Here is a 25,000-nt window from a genome sequence, read left to right as displayed (position 1 = left end):
CAGTGCTGTGTATAGGTGCAGTGCTGTGTATAGCTGCAGTGCTGCTGTGTATAGCTGCAGTGCTGCTGTGTATAGGTGCAGTGCTGCTGTGTATAGGTGCAGTGCTGCTGTGTATAGGTGCAGTGCTGCTGTGTATAGGTGCAGTGCTGCTGTGTATAGCTGCAGTGCTGCTGTGTATAGCTGCAGTGCTGCTGTGTATAGCTGCATTGCTGCTGTGTATAGGTGCAGTGCTGCTGTATATAGGTGCAGTGCTGCTGTATATAGGTGCAGTGCTGCTGTATATAGGTGCAGTGCTGCTGTATATAGGTGCAGTGCTGCTGTGTATAGGTGCAGTGCTGTTGTATATAGGTGCAGTGCTGTGTATAGCTGCAGTGCTGTGTATAGCTGCAGTGCTGCTGTGTATAGGTGCAGTGCTGCTGTGTATAGCTGCAGTGCTGCTGTGTATAGGTGCAGTGCTGCTGTGTATAGGTGCAGTGCTGCTGTGTATAGGTGCAGTGCTGCTGTGTATAGGTGCAGTGCTGCTGTGTATAGCTGCAGTGCTGCTGTGTATAGCTGCAGTGCTGCTGTGTATAGCTGCATTGCTGCTGTGTATAGGTGCAGTGCTGCTGTATATAGGTGCAGTGCTGCTGTATATAGGTGCAGTGCTGCTGTATATAGGTGCAGTGCTGCTGTATATAGGTGCAGTGCTGCTGTATATAGGTGCAGTGCTGCTGTGTATAGGTGCAGTGCTGTTGTATATAGGTGCAGTGCTGTGTATAGCTGCAGTGCTGTGTATAGCTGCAGTGCTGCTGTGTATAGGTGCAGTGCTGCTGTGTATAGGTGCAGTGCTGCTGTGTATAGGTGCAGTGCTGCTGTATATAGGTGCAGTGCTGTGTATAGGTGCAGTGCTGTGTATAGGTCCAGTGCTGTTGTGTATAGGTCCAGTGCTGTGTATAGGTGCAGTGCTGTGTATAGGTGCAGTGCTGTGTATAGGTGCAGTGATGTGTATAGGTGCAGTGCTGTGTATAGGTGCAGCGCTGTGTATAGGTGCAGTGCTGTGTATAGGTGCAGTGCTGTGTATAGGTGCAGTGCTGTGTATAGCTGCAGTGCTGTGTATAGCTGCAGTGCTGTGTATAGCTGCAGTGCTGCTGTGTATAGGTACAGTGCTGTGTATAGGTGCAGTGCTGTGTATAGGTGCAGTGCTGTGTATAGGTGCAGTGCTGCTGTGTATAGGTGCAGTGCTGCTGTGTATAGCTGCAGTGCTGCTGTGTATAGCTGCAGTGCTGCTGTGTATAGGTGCAGTGCTGCTGTATATAGGTGCAGTGCTGCTGTATATAGGTGCAGTGCTGCTGTATATAGGTGCAGTGCTGTGTATAGGTCCAGTGCTGTTGTGTATAGCTGCAGTGCTGTGTATAGCTGCAGTGCTGCTGTGTATAGGTGCAGTGCTGCTGTGTATAGCTGCAGTGCTGCTGTATATAGGTGCAGTGCTGCTGTATATAGGTGCAGTGCTGCTGTGTATAGGTGCAGTGCTGCTGTGTATAGGTGCAGTGCTGTTGTATATAGGTGCAGTGCTGTGTATAGCTGCAGTGCTGCTGTGTATAGGTGCAGTGCTGCTGTGTATAGGTGCAGTGCTGCTGTGTATAGGTGCAGTGCTGCTGTGTATAGGTGCAGTGCTGCTGTATATAGGTGCAGTGCTGTGTATAGGTGCAGTGCTGTGTATAGGTGCAGTGCTGTTGTGTATAGGTGCAGTGCTGTGTATAGGTGCAGTGCTGTGTATAGGTGCAGTGCTGTGTATAGGTGCAGTGCTGTGTATAGGTGCAGTGATGTGTATAGGTGCAGTGATGTGTATAGGTGCAGTGCTGTGTATAGCTGCAGTGCTGTGTATAGGTGCAGTGCTGCTGTGTATAGGTGCAGTGCTGCTGTGTATAGGTGCAGTGCTGTGTATAGGTGCAGTGCTGCTGTGTATAGGTGCAGTGCTGTTGTGTATAGCTGCAGTGCTGTTGTGTATAGCTGCAGTGCTGTGTATAGCTGCAGTGCTGTGTATAGGTGCAGTGCTGTGTATAGGTGCAGTGCTGTGTATAGGTGCAGTGCTGTATATAGGTGCAGTGATGTGTATAGGTGCAGTGATGTGTATAGGTGCAGTGATGTGTATAGGTGCAGTGATGTGTATAGGTGCAGTGATGTGTATAGGTGCAGTGATGTGTATAGGTGCAGTGATGTGTATAGGTGCAGTGATGTGTATAGGTGCAGTGATGTGTATAGGTGCAGTGATGTGTATAGGTGCAGTGATATGTATAGGTGCAGTGATATGTATAGGTGCAGTGATGTGTATAGGTGTAGTGATGTGTATAGGTGCAGTGCTGTGTATAGGTGCAGTGCTGTGTATAGGTGCAGTGCTGTATATAGGTGCAGTGCTGTATATAGGTCAGTGATGTCAGTAACGCGTTACTTAGTAACAACAAATAGCTGTCTGACTGAACAGTTTGCTTGTATTACGTTAACAAATAAATGTACAAATAATACCGCACAGCTACACAAACGTAATGTCAGGAGATACTGTAGCGACTACTACTGCTCACGGTGAATTCACTAACGAACACTTGGCCACTCAAGGTGTCTTAGCCCTTTAAGTGACACTGGGGGGCGGGGCCTGCGTGCGCCAGGGTTGCGTTATCAATAAAGTTTCCCTCCTCTGGATTTTTGGATTAAGCAGTTTCTGCCTTGGTTACCGAACCTGCTTCAATACATTGTTACTGTTAAAAATGCACTTCCAATAAAGTGAGTATTGGAAAAATTCATTTTGCTGCTGAATGTAACTACTAAAGTAACTTGTAATCTAACGTAGTTACTTTTAAAATCAAGTAATCAGTAACGTAACTAAGTTACTTTTAAAAGGAGTAATCAGCAATCGGATTACTTTTTCAAGGTAACTAAGCCATCACTGATATAGGTGCAGTGCTGTATATAGGTGCAGCTGAGTGTGTGTGATAGGGCTGCACGATTAATCGTATTTTTATCGTTATCGCGATGTGAAGTTTCACGATAAACACATCGAATGAGCCACGATAACTCCTTGAATAACAGCAAGCTCAAATTGCATTATCCTCGTCCAGCAATAGAGGGAGCTATTCGCGCTGCAGACTATGATCACCTGACGTAAGTAGGCAAGAGGCAGAGTGAGGCAGAGTTGCCAGGTTTGCGGTTTTCACGCCAAATTGGGCTTGTTTGAAAATCCAGCCACGGGTAAAAATTCTGGGGCCGCGGGGTGCGGTTTTTTGGGCTACTTTTGAGTTGGGCTACTGCGGAAGTTACAAGTCAACACTAAGAATCGATCGCGATATAATACATAATTTGTCTCCATTTCACACTCGCCACACACAGCCCCCCCCCCCCGCCGACAACTTACACTCGCAGATTTTGTGCGGAAAATTTTTGTAGGACCTGGCAACCTTGGAGTGAGGTGAACACGCTCATCAGACACGCGATTTGGTTTAAGCCTGGTTTACACTTGATGCGGCGCGAGGGTCCGGGAGGCAAAAATAACGTAATCGCGGTGGCTTCGCCCGTGTGCAATGGCCTCGCGCGCTGTCGATTCACGAGGTCGTGCACCTCTCGAATTTTCTAAGTTCGCGCGCGCCGCGTCTCAGCGCAATGAGAACAGTCATGTTTGCCGGGTTCATACACCTATACAAGGTGGAATTCAAGCACTTGTACGTCACTTTCAAGGTCCATTTCAATAATTCCCAGCACGTTAAACTTAATTGAATTAAATATTTATACATATACTCTAAATGATTCGAAATAATTCGCTTTTTTATCACATTATTTAATGGATATTTATTTTCAAAACGCCCAATCTTAACGTCTTCACGTTCTCTCATGTTTCGTCCAGGAATTACAAGAGGCTCGTATTTGTTAACGTAATACAAGATAATTGTTCAGTCAGACAGATATTTGTTGTGAAACGAAGTAGTTACAATTTCAAGCATTTTCAAGTACTTTAGCCTAAATTCCAGCACATTCAAACCTGAAACACAAAGCAACATTAAAATTGGTCAGGTAAAAGTTAATTCCCCTGTATTTGAGGGGTGTTTTTTATACTACTAGGCCTACATATCGTTTCGGACAACACTGCAAAGAATGTGACACGGCAAGATTAAACGCTTCCGCCGTTCGCGGAGGTTAACGAGGTGTGCGGAGTCGCTCACTCGTGAAAGTATAAACCTAGATTGAATCTATTGTTGAATAAACCTGCAAAATATTTGGAATTATTCTGGATTCATTACACAGTAAAAAACAAAACAAATGAACGTGCTGCTGTTCAGAGAGACACTACATTTCTGTATTTTAATCTTAATTTATCGTGGTTCACATCGATATCGGGATATCCAACAATGTTATCGCACATCGCAATTCTAGTCCATATCGTGCACCCCTAGTGTGTGAGTGTGAGTGTGTGTGAGGAGCTGTGTGTATGAGGTGTGTGAGGAGCTGAGTGTGTGAGGTGTGTGAGGAGTTGAGTGTGTGTGTGGGGAGGTGAGTGTGTGTGTGAGGAACTGAGTGTGTGTGTGAGGAGATGAGTGTGTGCGTGAGGAACTGTGTGTGTGTGTGGAGGTGAGTGTGTGTGTGGGGAGATGAGTGTGTGTGTGGGGAGGTGCCTGTCTTGCTGTGTGCCTGACCCTGCAGATAAGCAAGACCAGAGAAACATGTCCCAGATTTCTCTCTCTCTCTCTCACACACACACACACACACACACACACACACACACACACACACACACACACACACACACACACACACGCAGGATAAATGGGTCTCCTTGTCCCCAGTCTGCAGAAACGTAGCCACACGCATGAAGAGTTAGAGGTCAGAGGTCAGGTGACTACCTGAGACAACTGCAATACACACACACATACACACACCTTCATACACACACGGAGTGGATCTGAATACTTTTTGTCCAGCGGGACAGTGTCTTGCACGAGCCTACAGCTGAGGTCAGAGCAGGTCCCACCTGGGCGGGACACCAGCTAATACCTGGACACCCACGTCCCCGTAAACAACCACCCACTGGGAGGGACACACAGAACTGAAGACAGTCACAGAAATGAGGAGACAAAGGAAACATGTTTGTGTGTATATTACTAAAGAGAGGACACCCAACACACACACACACACACACCCAACACACACACACACACCCAACACACACACACACACACACACACCCAACACACACACACACACCCAACACACACACACACCCAACACACACACACACACACACACACACACACACACACACCCCCCAACACACACACACACAATAACACAACGTGTTTGTGTGTATATTACTAAAGAGAGGACACGTCACAGCGGCTGTGTTGACAGACGCAACGCAAAAGCAAACAGCCAACAGTTGGTGTACGGGGATACAGCACAGGTGATGCCAAATATTACGGAGCCCGTAAGGTGACATCATGTAAAAAATATAATAACGCGTGGCCACGACTTACTAACGTGTGTGAACAAGATAATTAAGTATTACTTTATATAAAGCCAGGTTTATCTTCCTTGGGCAGTCAGTTCGCGAACATCCCTGGGATCTGCTTGCTTTGCTGTGAAAAAATAAACTTTGTTGCCGCGTGTGAAAGGCGACATTAGTATCTCGTTCCCACGCGTTAATAAGTCGTGACCACGCGTTATTTTTTTACATGATGTCACCTTACGGGCTCCATAAAATATAGTAAAATCTATTAACTTTTTTTTTTTTTGACTGTCTTGTCAATGGATTCAATGTATGGAGCCAGATCCGTAAACGTGAGAAGCCGCTTTCACCATTCCAGATGGCTCAGTCAAAACCATTACGTCTTAATGAAACAATAAATACATCAGCGGCGAAAATGAGTGTAAAAATACCAGGTTCACGTGTTTTTATTTTCTAACATGGGCTAAAGCACAGGGTAGACTCAAACGACAAGCGTTTACAACTTCATCTTCAACGTTTTCAGCCCTGTCGCGAATGTTATCCTCACCCGTCCCTGGATTCACCAGTTACAACTACAGACACTAGAAAAAAAATCTCGTTTCTTATTTTATGTCACCGTTAACTACACGGGGTTGACGCGAACTTAATAGGCCTATCTACCTATTTATCACAAGAGCTTGTGGCTCTGACAGTGTTCAACGCTGTAGCGAACGGCAGTAAGTTTGTTTTACCGCAAAATATGAAAACGATTGAAACCATTAATAACCCAATTAAATCCACTGGTAAATGTAGTGGTAAATGTACGATGTGGTAAATGTAGTGGTAAATGTACGATCTGGTAAATGTAGTGGTAAATGTACGATGTGGTAAATGTAGTGGTAAATGTACGATGTGGTAAATGTAGTGGTAAATGTAGTGGTAAATGTACGATGTGGTAAATGTAGTGGTAAATGTACGATGTGGTAAATGTAGTGGTAAATGTACGATGTGGTAAATGTAGTGGTAAATGTACGATCTGGTAAATGTAGTGGTAAATGTACGATGTGGTAAATGTAGTGGTAAATGTACGATGTGGTAAATGTAGTGGTAAATGTACGATCTGGTAAATGTAGTGGTAAATGTACGATCTGGTAAATGTAGTGGTAAATGTACGATGTGGTAAATGTAGTGGTGAATGTACGATCTGGTAAATGTAGTGGTAAATGTACGATCTGATAAATGTACGATCTGGTAAATGTAGTGGTAAATGTACGATCTGGTAAATGTAGTGGTAAATGTACGATCTGGTAAATGTAGTGGTAAATGTACGATCTGGTAAATGTAGTGGTAAATGTACGATCTGGTAAATGTAGTGGTAAATGTACGATCTGGTAAATGTAGTGGTAAATGTACGATCTGGTAAATGTAGTGGTAAATGTACGATCTGGTAAATGTAGTGGTAAATGTACGATCTGGTAAATGTAGTGGTAAATGTACGATCTGGTAAATGTAGTGGTAAATGTACGATCTGGTAAATGTAGTGGTAAATGTACTATGTGGTAAATGTAGTGGTAAATGTACGATCTGGTAAATGTAGTGGTAAATGTACGATGTGGTAAATGTAGTGGTAAATGTACGATCTGGTAAATGTAGTGGTAAATGTACGATCTGGTAAATGTAGTGGTAAATGTACGATGTGGTAAATGTAGTGGTAAATGTACGCTCTTCTGACTTGTCCGCGGTGTAGCACTAGGTCCTGCTTCTCGTCCCGCTTAGCAGTAAATGAATAACATGAATGAAGAACGTTCGTATGATTGAAATGCTATTTGGCCTCTATGATGGTTCTGGGCGGAAACTGCTGGCCACTGTGTCATTGAAATGGCCGATTTTGGAAGTGCTCTGTTTGCTTATTAAGTCAATATGATAATTAAAATATATACATATAATCTATATCATGCCTGCAACACACACACACCCCAACACACACACCCCCAACACACACACACACGCCCCAACACACACACACCCAACACACACACACACACACCCAACACACAAACACACACACACACACACACACACACACACACACACACACACACACACACACACACACACACCCCCAACACACACACACACACACGCCCCCAACACACACACACACACACGCCCCCAACACACACACACACACACACACACACACACACACACCCCCAACACACACACACACCCCCAACACACACACACACCCCCAAACACACACACACACCCCAACACACACACCCCAACACACACACCCCAACACACACACCCCAACACACACACCCCAACACACACACACACACACACACACACAGGGTAAATGATGAAGGCAGACTGGTGGTGCTGGGTGGAGACAGAGGTTCTCCAGGTTCTAATGAAGGACCCAGACACTGCAGGTCGTCCAGGTTCTCCAGCACTGCAGCGTACAGGAACGCAGCTGCTGGACTGTGTTTCCACGGCAATTCCATGGCTGTTTCCACGGCTGTTTCCATGGCGATTCCGTAGCAGTGTTTCCCATCGCTGTGTGCCAACAGGGCAACATTCCCACAACGTCCATGTGTGCACGTGTGGTTAGGGCAGTCATGGCCTGGCGGTTAGGGAACTGGACTTGTGACCGGAGGGTCGTGGGTTCGATTCCCAGACAGGCCATGACTGAGGTGCCCTTGAGCAAGGCACCTAACCCCAACTGCTCCCCGGGCGCCGGGCTAGGGCTGCCCACCGCTCTGGGCACGTGTGATCCACAGCCCCTAGTAATCACTAGTGTGTGTGTGTTCTGACTGCACAGATGGGTTAAAAGCGGAGGACAAATTTCGATTGGGGTGTAAAAATCACAATTGACAAAATATGGCACATTTCATTTTTTTTTTAAACGTACAGTAATCCACAGTTAACAGAGGCAGGTACAACAGCGCCCCCTGCAGGGAATTACAGGCCTGGTGAAGCGTGTCGCGTGTGTGTGTGTGTGTGTGTGTGTGTGTGTGTGTGTGTGACAGCCACACTCGTCCAGCTGGCCGCTGCTCTGACAGCAGGTGTCTCGCTCGTCAGCACCCAGCAGCCCTGGTGTCCTGTGTACGACGGAACTGGTGTCCTCACACGGAGGAGGTAACGTCTTGCTCTCCGCAGTAATGAGGACACAGGGAGGTGGGACAGCTGGAGCACTGTGGGACTAGAGCACTGCGGGGCTAGAGCACTGCGGGACTAGAGCACTGCGGGGCTAGAGCACTGCGGGACTAGAGCACTGCGGGACTAGAGCACTGCGGGACTAGAGCACTGCGGGGCTAGAGCACTGCGGGGCTAGAGCACTGCGGGGCTAGAGCACTGCGGGACTAGAGCACTGCGGGGCTAGAGCACTGCGGGACTAGAGCACTGCGGGACTAGAGCACTGCGGGACTAGAGCACTGCGGGGCTAGAGCACTGCGGGGCTAGAGCACTGCGGGGCTAGAGCACTGCGGGACTAGAGCACTGCGGGACTAGAGCACTGCGGGACTAGAGCACTGCGGGACTAGAGCACTGCGGGGCTAGAGCACTGCGGGGCTAGAGCACTGCGGGACTAGAGCACTGCGGGACTAGAGCACTGCGGGGCTAGAGCACTGCGGGACTAGAGCACTGCGGGACTAGAGCACTGCGGGACTAGAGCACTGCGGGACTAGAGCACTGCGGGGCTAGAGCACTGCGGGGCTAGAGCACTGCGGGGCTAGAGCACTGCGGGACTAGAGCACTGCGGGACTAGAGCACTCCGGGACTAGAACACTGCGGGACTAGAGCACTGCGGGGCTAGAACACTGCGGGCAGTTTCCCTCCATACGTTTTCAAACATAAATACAGTTTCAGAATAGCCACTTTATTATATACAAGCATCTAGTAGCACTTTCAACCTCCACTGGCCTACAGAACAGCAGCAGGCCGTCATGGCACCGAGTCCACTAGGTGCTGAAATCACTCCACAGGAATGTTGGCCCAGGCGGACAGCGAAACGTCTTACAGCTGCTGCAGCTCAGATGGAGGTGCTGACATCTTCTGAATAGTGCGTTCTATCCCACAGATGCTTTATGGGATCAGGATCTGGACACTGTGAAAGCCAGGAGAGCATGGAAAACTCACTGCCATGTTACTGGAACCAGTAACTACAGGACCATAAACAGACCATGACTACAGGCTTGTTGTGTATTCACACGTGAGCCTGTGCACCTGTGTGTGTTCGGCTTGTTGTGTATTCACACGTGAGCCTGTGCACCTGTGTGTGTTCGGCTTGTTGTGTATTCACACGTGAGCCTGTGCACCGGTGTGTGTTCGGCTTGTTGTGTATTCACACGTGAGCCTGTGCACCTGTGTGTGTTCGGCTTGTTGTGTATTCACACGTGAGCCTGTGCACCTGTGTGTGTTCGGCTTGTTGTGTATTCACACGTGAGCCTGTGCACCTGTGTGTGTTCGGCTTGTTGTGTATTCACACGTGAGCCTGTGCACCTGTGTGTGTTCGGCTGCAGCATGCGTGTGCACTGTCTGCCCATCAGAATTCTTGACAATCTCCATTAACCCGTTTCATCGACAAGTTGTCGACATCCACTAGATCCACGTTTTGTCAGACCCATTAACTGAACCAGTAACAACCCAACAGGCTCCGCCCATACCAGTAGTGTGCATGCGATCTCACCACAAAGCCACACACACCTGTGAGAGACCCGGCGAGTGTAAGAACTGATCAGGAACCCGGATAAAAACAGAGATAAACAGACGGTGACAGAATGGTACGGTTTGGAGGTGAAGGGCAAAAGTCCAATCAGGTCCAATCGGGACAACCTGCCCTCTTACCCACAGCCTGACCTCTGACCCATAGCCTGACCTCTGACCCACAGCCTGACAATGCAGTGGTCTCCAGTACACACACCCGTACTTAAAGGTTTTAGCTACTCTATCCAAGGAAGCACACTGTGGTTTATTGCAATGGAACTTGTTCATCTCATTCCAGACAAACACCATCATCCACAGCAGACAACGTGCTACACACCCCGCACGCTACACACATCCCACACACACACCCCGCACGCTACACACATCCCACACAGACACGCCACACACAGACACACCACAAGCCTCTTAACAGAATCACACACAGATACACGCCCATGCAAATCAGCAGAAGCTTTATCAGACCGGACTGGGCACGCATGCTGAACCTACATCCGTCTACAGCAACGACTTTCTGAACAACGGCAGATCAGACTGGTGTAGAGTGATGTAAACATGACCTACTGCCTCGACAGTACAAGACCTGGGAGGGGTGGGTGTGAGGGGGTGAGGGGTGAGGGGTGGTTGTGAGGGGGTGAGGGGTGGGTGTGAGGGGGTGAGGGGGTGAGGGGTGGGTGTGAGGGGGTGAGGGGTGAGGGGTGGGTGTGAGGGGGTGAGGGGTGAGGGGGTGAGGGGTGAGGGGTGGGTGTGAGGGGGTGAGGGGTGAGGGGTGGGTGTGAGGGGGTGAGGGGTGGTTGTGAGGGGGTGAGGGGTGGGTGTGAGGGGGTGAGGGGTGGTTGTGAGGGGGTGAGGGGTGGTTGTGAGGGGGTGGGTGTGAGGGGGTGAGGGGTGGTTGTGAGGGGGTGAGTGAGGGGGTGAGGGGTGGTTGTGAGGGGGTGAGGGGTGGTTGTGAGGGGTGGTTGTGAGGGGGTGAGGGGTGGTTGTGAGGGGTGGTTGTGAGGGGGTGAGGGGTGGTTGTGAGGGGGTGGGTGTGAGGGGGTGAGGGGTGGGTGTGAGGGGGTGAGGGGTGGTTGTGAGGGGGTGAGGGGTGGTTGTGAGGGGGTGGGTGTGAGGGGGTGAGGGGTGGGTGTGAGGGGGTGAGAGGTGGTTGTGAGGGGGTGAGGTGGTTGTGAGGGGGTGAGGGGTGGTTGTGAGGGGGTGAGGGGTGGTTGTGAGGGGGTGAGAGGTGGTTGTGAGGGGGTGAGGGGTGAGGGGGTGAGGGGTGGTTGTGAGGGGGTGAGGGGTGGTTGTGAGGGGGTGAGGGGTGGTTGTGAGGGGGTGAGGGGTGAGGGGGTGAGGGGTGGTTGTGAGGGTGTGAGAGGTGTGTGTGAGGAAGTGAGGGGTGGTTGTGAGGGGGTGAGGGGTGGGTGTGAGAGGTTTGGGTGGCTGTATTGCCCTGAAACCCTACCAGACTGGTTCTTCCACACCTGAGCCCTGAGAGAGCCCACCAGACGACACAAACACACAGAAAACCATACAGTACCCACAATACCAAAGTCCAGCAAGCGGCATATATCCTGGGTGAGAAATCAAAACAACCAACAGAACTGTCCACAACACCAAAGAGACTGAACCATTTTAGTTCACACTGAGCCAGTAAGAGGGGGGGGGGGGGCTTCATTAGCATGTCGCTAGCAGCCACCGTTCTCATCACAACAAACCAGAAACGTACACCACACCAGCGTGAGGGGTCAAACCATCCACCCACCTGCCACACAGAGAGGGGGGGGTGGATAGAGCGAGAGGGAGAAAGATAGGGAGGGATAGAGTGAGAGAGAAAAATAAAGTGAGAAAGAATGAGAGAGAATGATAGAGAGAGGAAAGAGAAGGGAGGGGGAGGGAGGAGAGGAGAGAAGGAGGAAATGCTTAGATCAGTGGAAAACTACACAGGCTAACGCTGTGGTAGAGAATCAGCAGGGTGACACACACACACACACACACACACACACACACACACACACACACACACACACACACACACACACACACACACACACAGAGAGAGAGAACTGTAGCTAAGGTAGCACACAGCCGGTAGAAGGATGCGTGGGTCAACAGAACACAAGTACATGTAGGACGACAGGACGAGTTTGTTCCTGAAGATATCATCTCTGCAGCACCATCGCTGCTCTGCTGTCCCCTGGACGACGAGGACACGGACGTCCCCACAGACAGCTGCCACAGCCCCGCCCTCCCTGAACCCCGCCCTCCCTGAACTCCGCCCTCCCTGAACCCCGCCCTCCCTGAACTCCGCCCTCCCTGAACCCCGCACTCCCTGAACCCCGCCCTCCCTGAACCCCGCCCTCCCTGAACTCCGCCCTTGAGACCTGTCGCCATGCTCCAAGAAGACAGACTCACGACAGCAGCAGAGAGAGGGAGAGAGGGAGAGAGAGGGAGGGAGGGAGAGAGAGAGAGGGAGGGAGAGAGAGAGAGGGAGGGAGGGAGAGAGAGAGAGAGAGGGAGGGAGAGAGAGAGAGAGAGGGAGGGAGAGAGAGGGAGGGAGAGAGAGAGAGAGACAGACACAGCAGGTGAGGGCTAGTGTGCATCACTAATGGAGGAAGCATTGGTGTATGGGCGTGTGTGTGTGTGTGTGTATGGGTGTGTGTACTGGAGAGTGTAGGTGTGTGTGCTTGGGTGTGAGGGTGTGCTGGCGCCTGTGTGAGGATGTGTGTGTGTGTGTGTGTGTGTGTGTGTGTGTGTGTGTGTGTGTGTGTGTGTGTGAGGATGTGTGTGTGTGTGTGTGTGTGTGTGTGTGTGTGTGTGTGTGTGTGTGTGTGTGTGTGTGTGTGTGTGTGTGTGTGTGTGTGTGTGAGGATGTGTGTGTGTGTGTGTGTGTGCTGCAGATGGCCCATCTGTTTTAATTAGGCTTGTGTGTAATGTTCTGCTGGCAAACAGATGTGGACAGCTGTGTCAGCGCACTCCCTCTCTCCCTCCATCTCTCTCTCCCTCCATCTCTCTCTCTCTCCCTCCCTCCATCTCTCTATCTCCCTATATCTCTCCCTCCATCTATCTCCCTACATCTCTCTCTGTACATCTCTCCCTCTCCCTCCATCTCTCTCTACATCTCTCCCTCTCCCTCTCCCTCCATCTCTCTCTACATCTCTCCCTCTCCCTCACTCCCTCCCTCTCTTTCTGTTATCCACACACTTCCCAAATGTCCCAGATATCCACTGCTACACCCAGACTCATCCCTGAGCATCCCAGCACATCCCGGCTCATCCCAGCTCATCCCAGCACATCCCGGCACATCCCAGCTCATCCCAGCACATCCCAGCACATCCCAGCTCATCCCAGCTCATCCCAGATCATCCCGGCTCATCCCGGCTCATCCCGGCTCATCCCGGCACATCCCGGCACATCCCAGATCATCCCAGATCATCCCAGCACATCCCAGCACATCCCAGCACATCCCAGCACATCCCAGATCATTCCAGCACATCGCAGATCATTCCAGCACATCGCAGATCATCCCAGCACATCCCAGCTCTCTCGCACTCCTGTCGGACGGCCCACAGCAAAGCCGCAGTTTACGATCAGTGCTGTGATGCTGGGTTTCCCGGGTTTAAGCCCGACCGAACCAGAACCACACAGAGGAGCAGAATATGCAGAGCGGAAACTAAAAACATCTATCAGCAAAGTGGGAGGAGCTTCTGTGATGGCCACGCCCTCCTTCCAACTCTACCATTGAGCATAAGCTAAAGGTTTGTTTCTAGCCCTTGTATACACACACGGCAGTAACCAGCTCACCACTTAATAAACTCAACAGAAGCCCCAGAAAGGCACGTTACTCACTGTAAGTGTGTGAGAGTGAGAGAGAGTGCACGAGTGTGTGCAGACACAGAGTTAAGGAGTGTGAAAGGTGTGTATGGTGAGCTGAAGCTCACACGGGCACCAAGACCACAGCATTATATTTGTACTGTCATGAGAGACAATGAGAGAACATGATGGAGAGAGAGAGAGAGAGAGAGAGAGAGAGAGAGAGAGAGAGAGAGAGAGAGAGGAGCGAGAGAGCGAGAGAGCGAGAGACTTTGTTAGTTCATTAAACCAGAGACAGGCATTAGGACATGCTGTGCTACCAGGGAGCTGGTGAAGTTCACACCTTTCACTACACACCAACTGAAGGTGAAATCTGATGCAGATAATGCAAAAGATGACAGATATGGGTGAACTGGCATAACACCCAACTCAGAAGGGATTATACCAACTCAGAAGGGATTATACCAACTCAGAAGGGATTATACCAACTCAGAAGGGATTATACCAACTCAGAAGAGATTATACCAACTCAGAAGAGATTATACCAACTCAGAAGGGATTATACCAACTCAGAAGGGATTATACCAACTCAGAAGGGATTATACCAACTCAGAAGAGATTATACCAACTCAGAAGGGATTATACCAACTCAGAAGGGATTATACCAACTCAGAAGAGATTATACCAACTCAGAAGGGATTATACCAACTCAGAAGGCATTATACCAACTCAGAAGGCATTATACCAACTCAGAAGGCATTATACCAACTCAGAAGGTATTATACCAACTCAGAAGGGATTATACCAACTCAGAAGGGATTATACCAACTCAGAAGAGATTATACCAACTCAGAAGGGATTATACCAACTCAGAAGGGATTATACCAACTCAGAAGGGATTATACCAACTCAGAAGGGATTATACCAACTCAGAAGAGATTATACCAACTCAGAAGAGATTATACCAACTCAGAAGAGATTATACCAACTCAGAAGAGATTATACCAACTCAGAAGGGATTATACCAACTCAGAAGGGATTATACCAACACACATCTGAGATGAGAATATCACAGCATAAGAAAATGATAACACGATGGCAGTTAGATAATTCCAGCACACAGACCTAAGGACGCCCCCACCTGACAAACCACGCCCCCTCCACACACACTCCACCCCCACCCGACAGACAACGCCCCCTCCACAGACACACTTCATACCCTGACAGACACACTCCACCCCCACCTGAGAGACCACGCCCCCTCCACACACACTCCACCCCTACCTGACAGACCACGCCCCCTCCACAGACACACTCCACCCCCACCCGAAAGACCACGCCCCCTCCACAGACACACTTCATCCCCTGGCAGACAGACTCCACCCCTGACAGACAGACTCCACCCCCTGTTCCTATATTCCAGTGCCCACACCGCACCGTGAGCCAATCCCCAGTCTGACCTTTGACACCTGCCCTCCGACACAACCAGGGCAGCAGATCAAACCCACTAGGATCAGGAAGCGTTCCTCATCTCCTGTGGAATGTTTGACCCTCCACTGACCCCGTAAATGCCCTCCTGAGTTACAGGAGTGACCGTTTTAACGTGGTTCAGACCTTTAACGGCGGCCGGGTCCTGCACACATCTACTGGAGCGTCTGCTGGTCTTCTGCCAGACGTCTGCGCTGGGAGGAACGAGACCCCCGTGTCACTGTAACAAGACACTGGCCTCTCCTGCAAGGCTCCTTATTTTACACAGAGCTGCTTCCACACTGTTCTGAGGCCAAGACAAGCTAGGGAGGACATGGTTTACACACACACACACACACACACACACACACACACACACACACACACACACACACACACACGCGCCCTTGTGTTCAGCTGCACACCAAGAGGGCTTCCCTTCCAAACTGGCTAGAGATGGCCCCATTTGACCGAGCACACACACACACACACACACACACAGATGGTGCTGGACCAGAACCCTCTCATTCTCCATGGGAAGGCAGAGGCGTGTTTAGTTCTGGTTGTGGTGCTTGTGGGCTGGAACGGAAACACTGTGCCAAATTGCACAGGCGACAGCTGCAGGGCCTCAGAGCGCAGATGTAACCCCGCCCATCGCCCCGCCCATCGCCCCGCCCCCAGACTACTTACCCCTCCCCCTGACACCGGCTACCAACCCGCCCTGCACACCCCTCCCACATGCAGGCTACCTGCCCCCCTGCCCCCATGTGGGTGTGTGTGAAGGAAATCTTTAAAGTGAGAAAAAGCATAACAAAAAAAAACATCACGCCACATTTCAAAATGATCGAAGTCAGTGAGTCAGAGTCAGTGAGTCAGTCAGAGAGTCAGAGTCAGAGTCAGTGAGTCAGAGTCAGTGAGTCAGAGAGTCAGTCAGAGTCAGTGAGTCAGAGAGTCAGTGAGTCAGAGAGTCAGTGAGTCAGAGAGTCAGTGAGTCAGAGTCAGTGAGTCAGAGTCAGTGAGTCAGAGAATCAGAGTCTAACCAGATTAATACGCATCAATCGAACGAAAGTTGTGCGTGTGCGAGTGTCAATTGCTAAGCGGGAAGACTACTACACGGTGGGCAACGGTGTTGGGCAACACGGTGGCTTGGTGGTTAGCACGTTTGCCTCTCAGCACTGGGGTCTTGGGTTCAAGTCCCTATCTGAGTGGAGTTTCCATGTTCTCCCTGTGTTTGCATGGGTTTCCTCCGGGATCTCCGGTTTCCTCCCACAGTCCAAAAACATGGAGGTTAGGTAAATTGGCAGTCAACAAAAAATTCTCCCTGAGTGTGTGTCTGTGTCTCTATGTTCAATAAAAAGTAGTGTCTGTGTCTGTGTGCGTGTGTGTGCTTGTATGCCCAGTGGTGGATGGTGCTCTGCCACTAGGGTCTCTCTCTCCCCTTCCTGCACCCCATTCAGTCCCCCAGGGGGCTGTGGCTTCCGGTAGAGAGTACGCTGTGCGCAATTGGCTGCCGCTTCTCGCCGGTGTGTGTGTGATTGATTGTCTGTGACTTGTACCTGTGTTAAATTGTAAAGCGCCTTGGGAATCTGGAAAGGCGCTATATAAATCGAACATTCATTCATACTAGCAACCGCAGACAATCTATAATAGTAGCAAAAACATAAACGATGCAGCGCTATGGTGCTATAGTGAGCTATTTTTAAAACAAGCCCGCGGGCGACTCTTGACGTCCTCGCGGGCGACATGGTGCCCACGGACACCACGTTGGTGACCCCTGACCTACTGATTTGGTTCGTCAAGCCATGAATGAGCTGGCTATCTGAGACTCAATTAATACTTTGTGTGTTAAAAACATGAGTATATGTGTCTGTGTGTGTGTGTGTGCATGCGTGTGTGTGTGTGCGTGTGTGTGTGTGTGTGAGTGCGTGTGTGCGTAAGAGTGAGTGTGTGTGTGCGTAAGAGTGTGTGTGTGTGTGTGTGTGTGTGAGTGTATGTGAGTGAGTGTGTGTGCACGTGTGAGTGTGTGTGCACATGTAAGAGTGTGTGTGTGTGTGTGTGTGTGTGTGTGTGTGAGTGTATGTGAGTGAGTGTGTGTGTGTGAGTGTGTGTGTTTTCCGGTCTGCCCCTTAAGGACAAGGGGAGCCTTTTATTCTTATCACAGCCAGTCCACCATATCCATGCAGTGAACATGTATTACTTCTGCATGACTGTAAATGTAGGTTACACACACACACACACACACGCACACACGTCACCAATAGCTGACCTAACCCACGGCTGCTTCCCGTCAGATGAAATGCTCTGCTGTGCATCTACACATCTACCCTAAATGTACACTACACTACATCTACACTACATCCACACTACACTACACTACATCTACATCTACACTATACTACATCCACACTACACTACATCTATATCTACACTACATCCACACTACATCCACACTACACTACATCTACACTACACTACATCTACACTACACTACACTACACTACATTACACTACATCCACACTACACTACATCTACCCTAAATATACACTACATCTACACTACACTACATCTAACCTAAATATACACTACATCCACACTACATACACATCTAACCTAAATATACACTACACCTACACTACACTACATCTACCCTAAATATACACTACACTACATCTAACCTAAATATACACTACATCTACACTACACTACATCTACACTACACTACACCTAACCTAAATATACACTACACTACACTACACATCTAACCTAAATCTACATCCACACTACATCTACACTACATCCACACTACACTACATCTACACTACACTACATCTACACTACACTACACTACACTACATCTACACTACACTACATCTACACTACATCCACACTAAATATACACTACACCAGTGATTCTCAACTGGTGGGTCGCGACACACGTTCTGGGTGGGTCGTGGACAGTTTGTAAAAAAATTAATATGCTACTCTTCTAATTTTGTACTCACCTTTTATCCTGAAAAAAGACAGAGAGGCACCCGTCAGACATTCCAGGGCTCCAGATTGCGACTAAAATCGTCGCGATCGCGACCATAAATTTAAATTTGCGAGTAATATAATTATTTCACTCCCCATCAACAAATGCGGGAATCTGATCACCAGCGTGACTCGCAAAGCAGCGGAGCGCTAATCGCTAAGCGTTGAAAATGGCCAAGCGAAAAATATCGCATTTTTTCCAGTCTACATCTCTGTCGGACCAGAGACCGTATCTCTGTGTCGGACCCAAAGAGGACACACTTCTTTATAGCTGTACATAGTTTTAAGGTAATTTTAATGGTATCAAAAGTCACTCGTATGCATACTAGTAAAGTTTGTTTCACGTTCACATATTCTTAATTCTTTCTTCAATAACTTTGACAGTATTAGCAAAAGTGACAGAATATGAAAATTCTTATTTCTGGCAACTAAGACAAACATCTACAACTTTGTTTACGTCAGGAATAGACGTATTTTAAATAGCAGACAACATGTTATTTTAAATGTGCAACTTTCACCACTGCAACGTCTAAGGCACCGTCTACAAATTACCGGTAGTGAAGGCCCCAGAACACTACATACTCTGTTTTTTTTAATAATTTCAATAGCTTTTAAAAGGTCCTTCATAAGACCACCAAACAAGTTGTATTACATAATGTGCATGGTGTATGGCAACCTACAACTTTTTTTTCTTTAATGGGTCGCGACTTAATGACAATGAGAAAAAGTGGGTCCCGGGCTGAGACCAGTTGAGAACCCCTGCACTACACTACATCTACACTACACTACATCTACACATCTACCCTAAATATACACTACACTACATCTACACTACACTACATCTACACTACATCCACACTACACTATATCTACACTACACTACATCCACACTACATCTACACTACATCCACACTACACTACATCTACCATAAATATACACTACACTACATCCACACTACACTACATCCACACTACACTACATCCACACTACACTACATCTACATTACACTACATTTACACATCTACCCTAAATATACACTACACTACATCCACACTACACTACATCCGCACTACATCTACACTACATCCACACTACACTACATCTACATTACACTACATCTACACTACACTACATCTACACTACACTACATCTACCCTAAATATACACTACATCCACACTACACTACATCTACACTACACTACATCCACACTACACTACATCTACACTACATCCACACTACACTACATCTACACTACGTCTACCCTAAATATACACTACACTACATCTACACTACACTACATCCACACTACACTACATCTACACTACATCTAACCTAAATGTACACTACACTACATCTACACTACACTACATCTACACTACGTCTACACTACACAACACTACATCTACACTACATCTACACTACACAACACTACATCTACACAACACTACATCTACACTAAACTACATCTACACTACACTACACCACACTACATCTACACTACATCTAACGTAAATATACACTATACCACATCCTCACTACACTACATCTACACTACATGTACACTACAGCTACCCTAAATATACACTACATCTACACTACACAACACTACATCTACACAACACTACATCTACACTAAACTACATCTACACTACACTACACCACACTACATCTACACCACATCTACACTACACAACACTACATCTACACTACACTACACAACACTACATCTACACTACATCTAACGTAAATATACACTACACTACATCCACACTACACTACACTACATGTACACTACATGTACACTACATGTACACTACAGCTACCCTAAATATACACAACATCTACACTACACTACATCTACACTACATCTACCCTAAATATACACTACCCTAAATACAGTGTTGCCATAGTTACTTTGAAACAGTAATCCGACTACTGACTACTGACTACTTCTTTAAAAAGTAACTCAGTTAAGTTACTGACTACTTGCTTTTAAAAGTAACTAAGTTAGATTACTTTTAGTTACTTTCAGCAGAGGCTGATCCCCCGCCCCTATAACATGAAAATGACTACCAGTTCTGCCAATACTCACTTTATTGACATGTATTTTAACCGGAACATCAAAAATGACACTGGCATTTGTAAACTTTTTTCTTGAAATAGGCTTACATGTTTTTTAAATAAATAAATAAGACAGTCTTTCTGTTCAACTCCGCCCACTTACAGGGTTGCCAACTGTCACGCATTGAGACACACGCATTTGACTGTCTTCACACGCTTACGCCACACTTCCGATATCTCACGCCGAAAAAAAAATCCAGTTTATTTACCTCTGATCCACATCTATGATTCAATGAGTTACTAGTTCGATCTGGCGCCAACCACCGGCGATCGATCGATCGCGATATAATACTGAATTTAGTCAATTTTACACCCCGCCCGGTAACAATTTACGTTCGCCGCCAAGCCCCGGTTTTTTTTTTTTTTTTTCAGGTTTGACGTTGTGTTTTTGAAAGTAGACAGCACTCTGTCGCCAGGACAGAGTGTACAACGGACCTTAATGTTGTCTTCCTTAGCCGAAATAAAATCAAAATAATGCCTGTATTTCCAGCTGCTAAAGGCGAACCTCTCCTTCCATCTGACTTTGGCGCCGCAGAGCAGAGATGACGTAACCGCGTAAGAAACGTGTAGCCAAAAAATAAGAATGAATAAATATAACCTACGTTCCCCCGAAATGCAGAAATAGTAACGCACGATGTTTTAGATAAGTAACTTTAATCTGACTACTAGTTTTTAAATAGTAGTTGCGTTAGACTACTCGTTACTGAAAAAAGTAGTCCGACTACAGTAACGCGTTACTAAGTAACGCGTTACCGGCATCACTGCCTAAATATACACAACATCTACACTACACACGCACTCTTACCCAGCATCTACAGTAAGGAAACACACAGGAGGAGTGGTCATGCCCACACGCATAATGAAAGGCACAGAGACGGGCAATCGTAAACACACCAGGCATCACGGGGTTAAAACTGCCCACCAGGCATCACAGGGTTAAAGCTGCCCACCAGGCATCGCGGGGTTAAAACTGCCCACCAGGCATCACAGGGTTAAAGCTGCCCACCAGGCATCACAGGGTTAAAACTGCCCACCAGGCATCACGGGGTTAAAACTGCCCACCAGGCATCACGGGGTTAAAACTGCCCACCAGGCATCACGGGGTTAAAACTGCCCACCAGGCATCGCGGGGTTAAAGCTGCCCACCAGGCATCACGGGGTTAAAGCTGCCCACCAGGCATCACGGGGTTAAAGCTGCCCACCAGGCATCACGGGGTTAAAACTGCCCACCAGGCATCACGGGGTTAAAACTGCCCACCAGGCATCGCGGGGTTAAAACTGCCCACCAGGCATCGCGGGGTTAAAGCTGCCCACCAGGCATCGCGGGGTTAAAGCTGCCCCCCATCATCAGCGTCACACAGAGCCTACAGGACCTGTTCCTGCCACGGTCCACATGGCCCATGTGCTGGTGTCTGACGGGAACATCTGCATACAGATGGGCGGGACTAACGTACCTGCTGTGAACAAAGGGCCCGGAAGCTTCCGCAGCTATAAATACGAGTTGAGTGTTGATGTGACCCGATACCTGCCTGTGGTGACCAGACCTCAGAGAAGACGCCAGCGTCACCACAGCGTCCAGGATCTCCTGCAGGAGTCTGGCCTCCACTTCAGGAACGGCTGGAGAACCAGCAGCATGCGCAGACGGATAATCAGCTGCGCTAATGAGACGTCTGTGGCAGGTGCCCCGCGCTGGAGAGGTCGGGGCGCAGGCGCAGACGCAGACGCAGACACAGACACGGCCTCTCCTCTGGGCCTGCAGCTCTCCCTAGCAGCCGCGGACCCGACCGGACGGGCAGAGTGCGATACATCAACTAACCGTCTGCTAAAGAAATAAAACAAATCCCTCAAGAGGGTGTGGGGCACAACTGCAGCTTTGTGTCGCTATGATGATGCTGATTCCCATGTCACCTCATTTCCTGTCCCAGCTGGGGGGGGGTGTCTCAGGGGACACACCCACAGGAAGCGATCTGGCGAACAGCAGCCGTGCTCCGCGGGACAGGAGCGTCCCGTCTTTCAGGAGAGACGTCTGACCTCCCGGGTAGCAGATGGTGGGCAGCTCACACCCAGACAGGTAATTCATTAAGGCCACTCCTACGAGAACAGGGCTGTCCTCCAGAAACACCTCATTAACATATCACAGGGAGCTGGGGGGGGGGGGGTGTTTCAGGGGGAGGGGGGGGGAGTTTCGGGGGACCTGGTGTCACCAAGAACACAGAAACACAGATGTCTCTCAAAACAGCAGAGACATGGAGAGGTTGGACGGACAGCGCAATCCGTTCCTCTTCTGCATTAATGAAGCAAGCGTTGGGGGGTAGGGGGGCAGGACTACACACGGCTCACACACACACACACACACACACACACACACACACACACACACTGCTGCAGCGCTTCAATAACACAAAGCTCAGAGCCACTAATTCAGATCCAGAGAGGGGAGAGTAGATTAGCTACACTGTAATGAAACACAAACAGAGGCAGACTTAAAGCACGGCTGCAAACATCACCTTTGTGTCCAAAACAAACACCAGATCCCTCCAGCCCCCCCACGCCAGAGACTCCACCCTACGCTGTCTCCACCATCCTGAACAAACACGCCGGTCTGGGCCGGCCAGAGACTCCCGTCAGCGTTACCGTGGTGTAGGACGCCGTTGACGCTCTCCACGCTGGTGGTCTTCCTTCGCGATCCCAGCGAGACGTTCCCGCACGTTCCCGCAGGCAAGGACGCGCCGTCCTTCCTGGAGAAGATCCCGCTGAAGAAGCGGAGCAGCCGGTGCTCCTGGCCGCCGGAGCGCGGTCCCGAGCCTCGCAGGAACCCGTCCCGGTCCCGCAGAGACCCGTCGGACAGCCGCTGCAGGTCGCTGTTGTCCAGCGTGCGGTTCTTGCCCTTCGCACGCTCCCTGCGGCTACGCACCGGCGGGGAGTCCGGACCGTCGGACCCGTCGAAGGCGGCCGGGTTCCGGAGGGGCGTGGTGGTCCGGGCCCCGCCCCCAGGCCCCGCCTCCTGGCGATTGAGGCAGCCCGAGCTGTTGTGGTGCTTCTGTTTGGAGAGGGCTCGCACACGGAGCAGCTCCCCCCCCGTCCAGTGGCGGAAGCTGAAGCTTCGGCGGAGGAGACTCGGGTGGTGCTTGGTGGGCGTGGTCAGAGACTGTTGCTCCGCCCGCCCCACGCTACCCGAGGCTCCCTGAGGAGACGCGGCGCTGGGCTCACGCCCTCCGCACGGCTCCCGGGTCCTCCTGGAGGTCTTCGGCGCGCCGGTCGTTTTAACGCTCACGTTTTCACCGCCGCCCACATCCGCCGTCCAGCTCGTCTCCATCCCGACATCCCCGCCGAGCCGCTCCTCCGTGTCCACTTCCTGTGTCCGCTGCCCCTTCCCGTCCCGCGACGGCGTCCCGCTCCCCGTCCCGTCTCTGCTGCCGGCGTCCTTCGGTGAGGGCCCCCTCTCGCTCGTCTCCGGCGCCCTCTCTTTCCGCACGTGCGTTTTCCGAGATATTTTCAGCCTGCCGAGCTCCAGCTGCCCCGTGCTGAACGTCCGGAAGTTTCTGTGCGCGTGCGACGAGAACTCGTCCGTCTCGTCCTCCACTTCTTCCACCTCCTCTAGAGGACATCCTCGCGCCGTCTCCGACGAGCCCTCCCTGTGATACGCGCTTATTCTGGGGTTCTCCAGGCGTGGGTGTCCCGCAGACACACCACCGCCCCCGCCGTCCCGCACGCTCTCCTTCTTCACCAACGTGAGGGAGATGCGGTACACGGTTCTTCTCTGGGCCGAGCCCCGCTGCATCCTCTCAGGAGAATCACCCAGCAGGTACATCCTCCACACACTGGCACCATGTAAATAAACATACACGCCACACGCATGTAGGCTCAGGAGTTAAACATGTGCAAAGGAGCTACGCCAATAATAATAATAATAATAATAATATTACAATTATTAACGTCCAATAAACATACGTGTTTTAAAAAGTTAAATTGCTGCTTTGAAAAATCCAGCGAATTTTCCTCAGTGAAAACGACACAGTCCCGGTGTGTGGAGCCGGTTCCGTCGGGCTCGGTGTCGTTGCGGGTTTACAGCGGGAGTCGGTGGGAAACGTTCAGCACGTTTAGTCGGTCGGTTCTCCGCGACCTCGCGGAGCTGCGGCGGGGTGACCGGTGGACTCGGTGTCGGTCCGGTCCGTCTTCAGTGGCTCCGTGTGCCGCGGCGACGCTGTTGTCGCACGCGCGTGTTCCCGAGCGAGCGCGAGAGCGCGCCCTATTGTGCGCGCGCGGAGTCCAGCGCTGTTTATTCAAACGCGCTGCACGCGCCACCGGAAAACCCCCCGACTTCACTTCACGGAGTAAATAAAGGAGCGGAGAGGGCGGCGGACGGACCCAGATCGGTCCGGTCCTGCTGCGGTGGCGGAGCGGTGGAGC

The 25,000-nt window shown here is 49.8% G+C and overlaps 1 pseudogene across 1 annotated transcript in view; it reads right to left on the bottom strand.

Moving 5' to 3' along the window:
* LOC143506183 (uncharacterized) overlaps window positions 1-24,976 on the bottom strand; it is a 57,281-nt pseudogene extending 32,305 nt beyond the window's left edge. Inside the window, exon 1 of the transcript XR_013128161.1 lies at window positions 23,225-24,976. The product of XR_013128161.1 is annotated as an uncharacterized LOC143506183 (transcript). The remainder of the gene's footprint in view (window positions 1-23,224) is intronic.
* Between the last annotated feature and the right edge of the window lie 24 nt (window positions 24,977-25,000).

The sequence above is a fragment of the Brachyhypopomus gauderio genome, unplaced genomic scaffold (genome assembly GCF_052324685.1).
Source record: "Brachyhypopomus gauderio isolate BG-103 unplaced genomic scaffold, BGAUD_0.2 sc426, whole genome shotgun sequence".
Classification (NCBI taxonomy): Eukaryota; Metazoa; Chordata; class Actinopteri; order Gymnotiformes; family Hypopomidae; genus Brachyhypopomus; species Brachyhypopomus gauderio.
The sequence above is the reverse complement of the archived record's forward strand: the minus strand, read 5'-3'. Positions and strand labels throughout refer to the sequence as shown.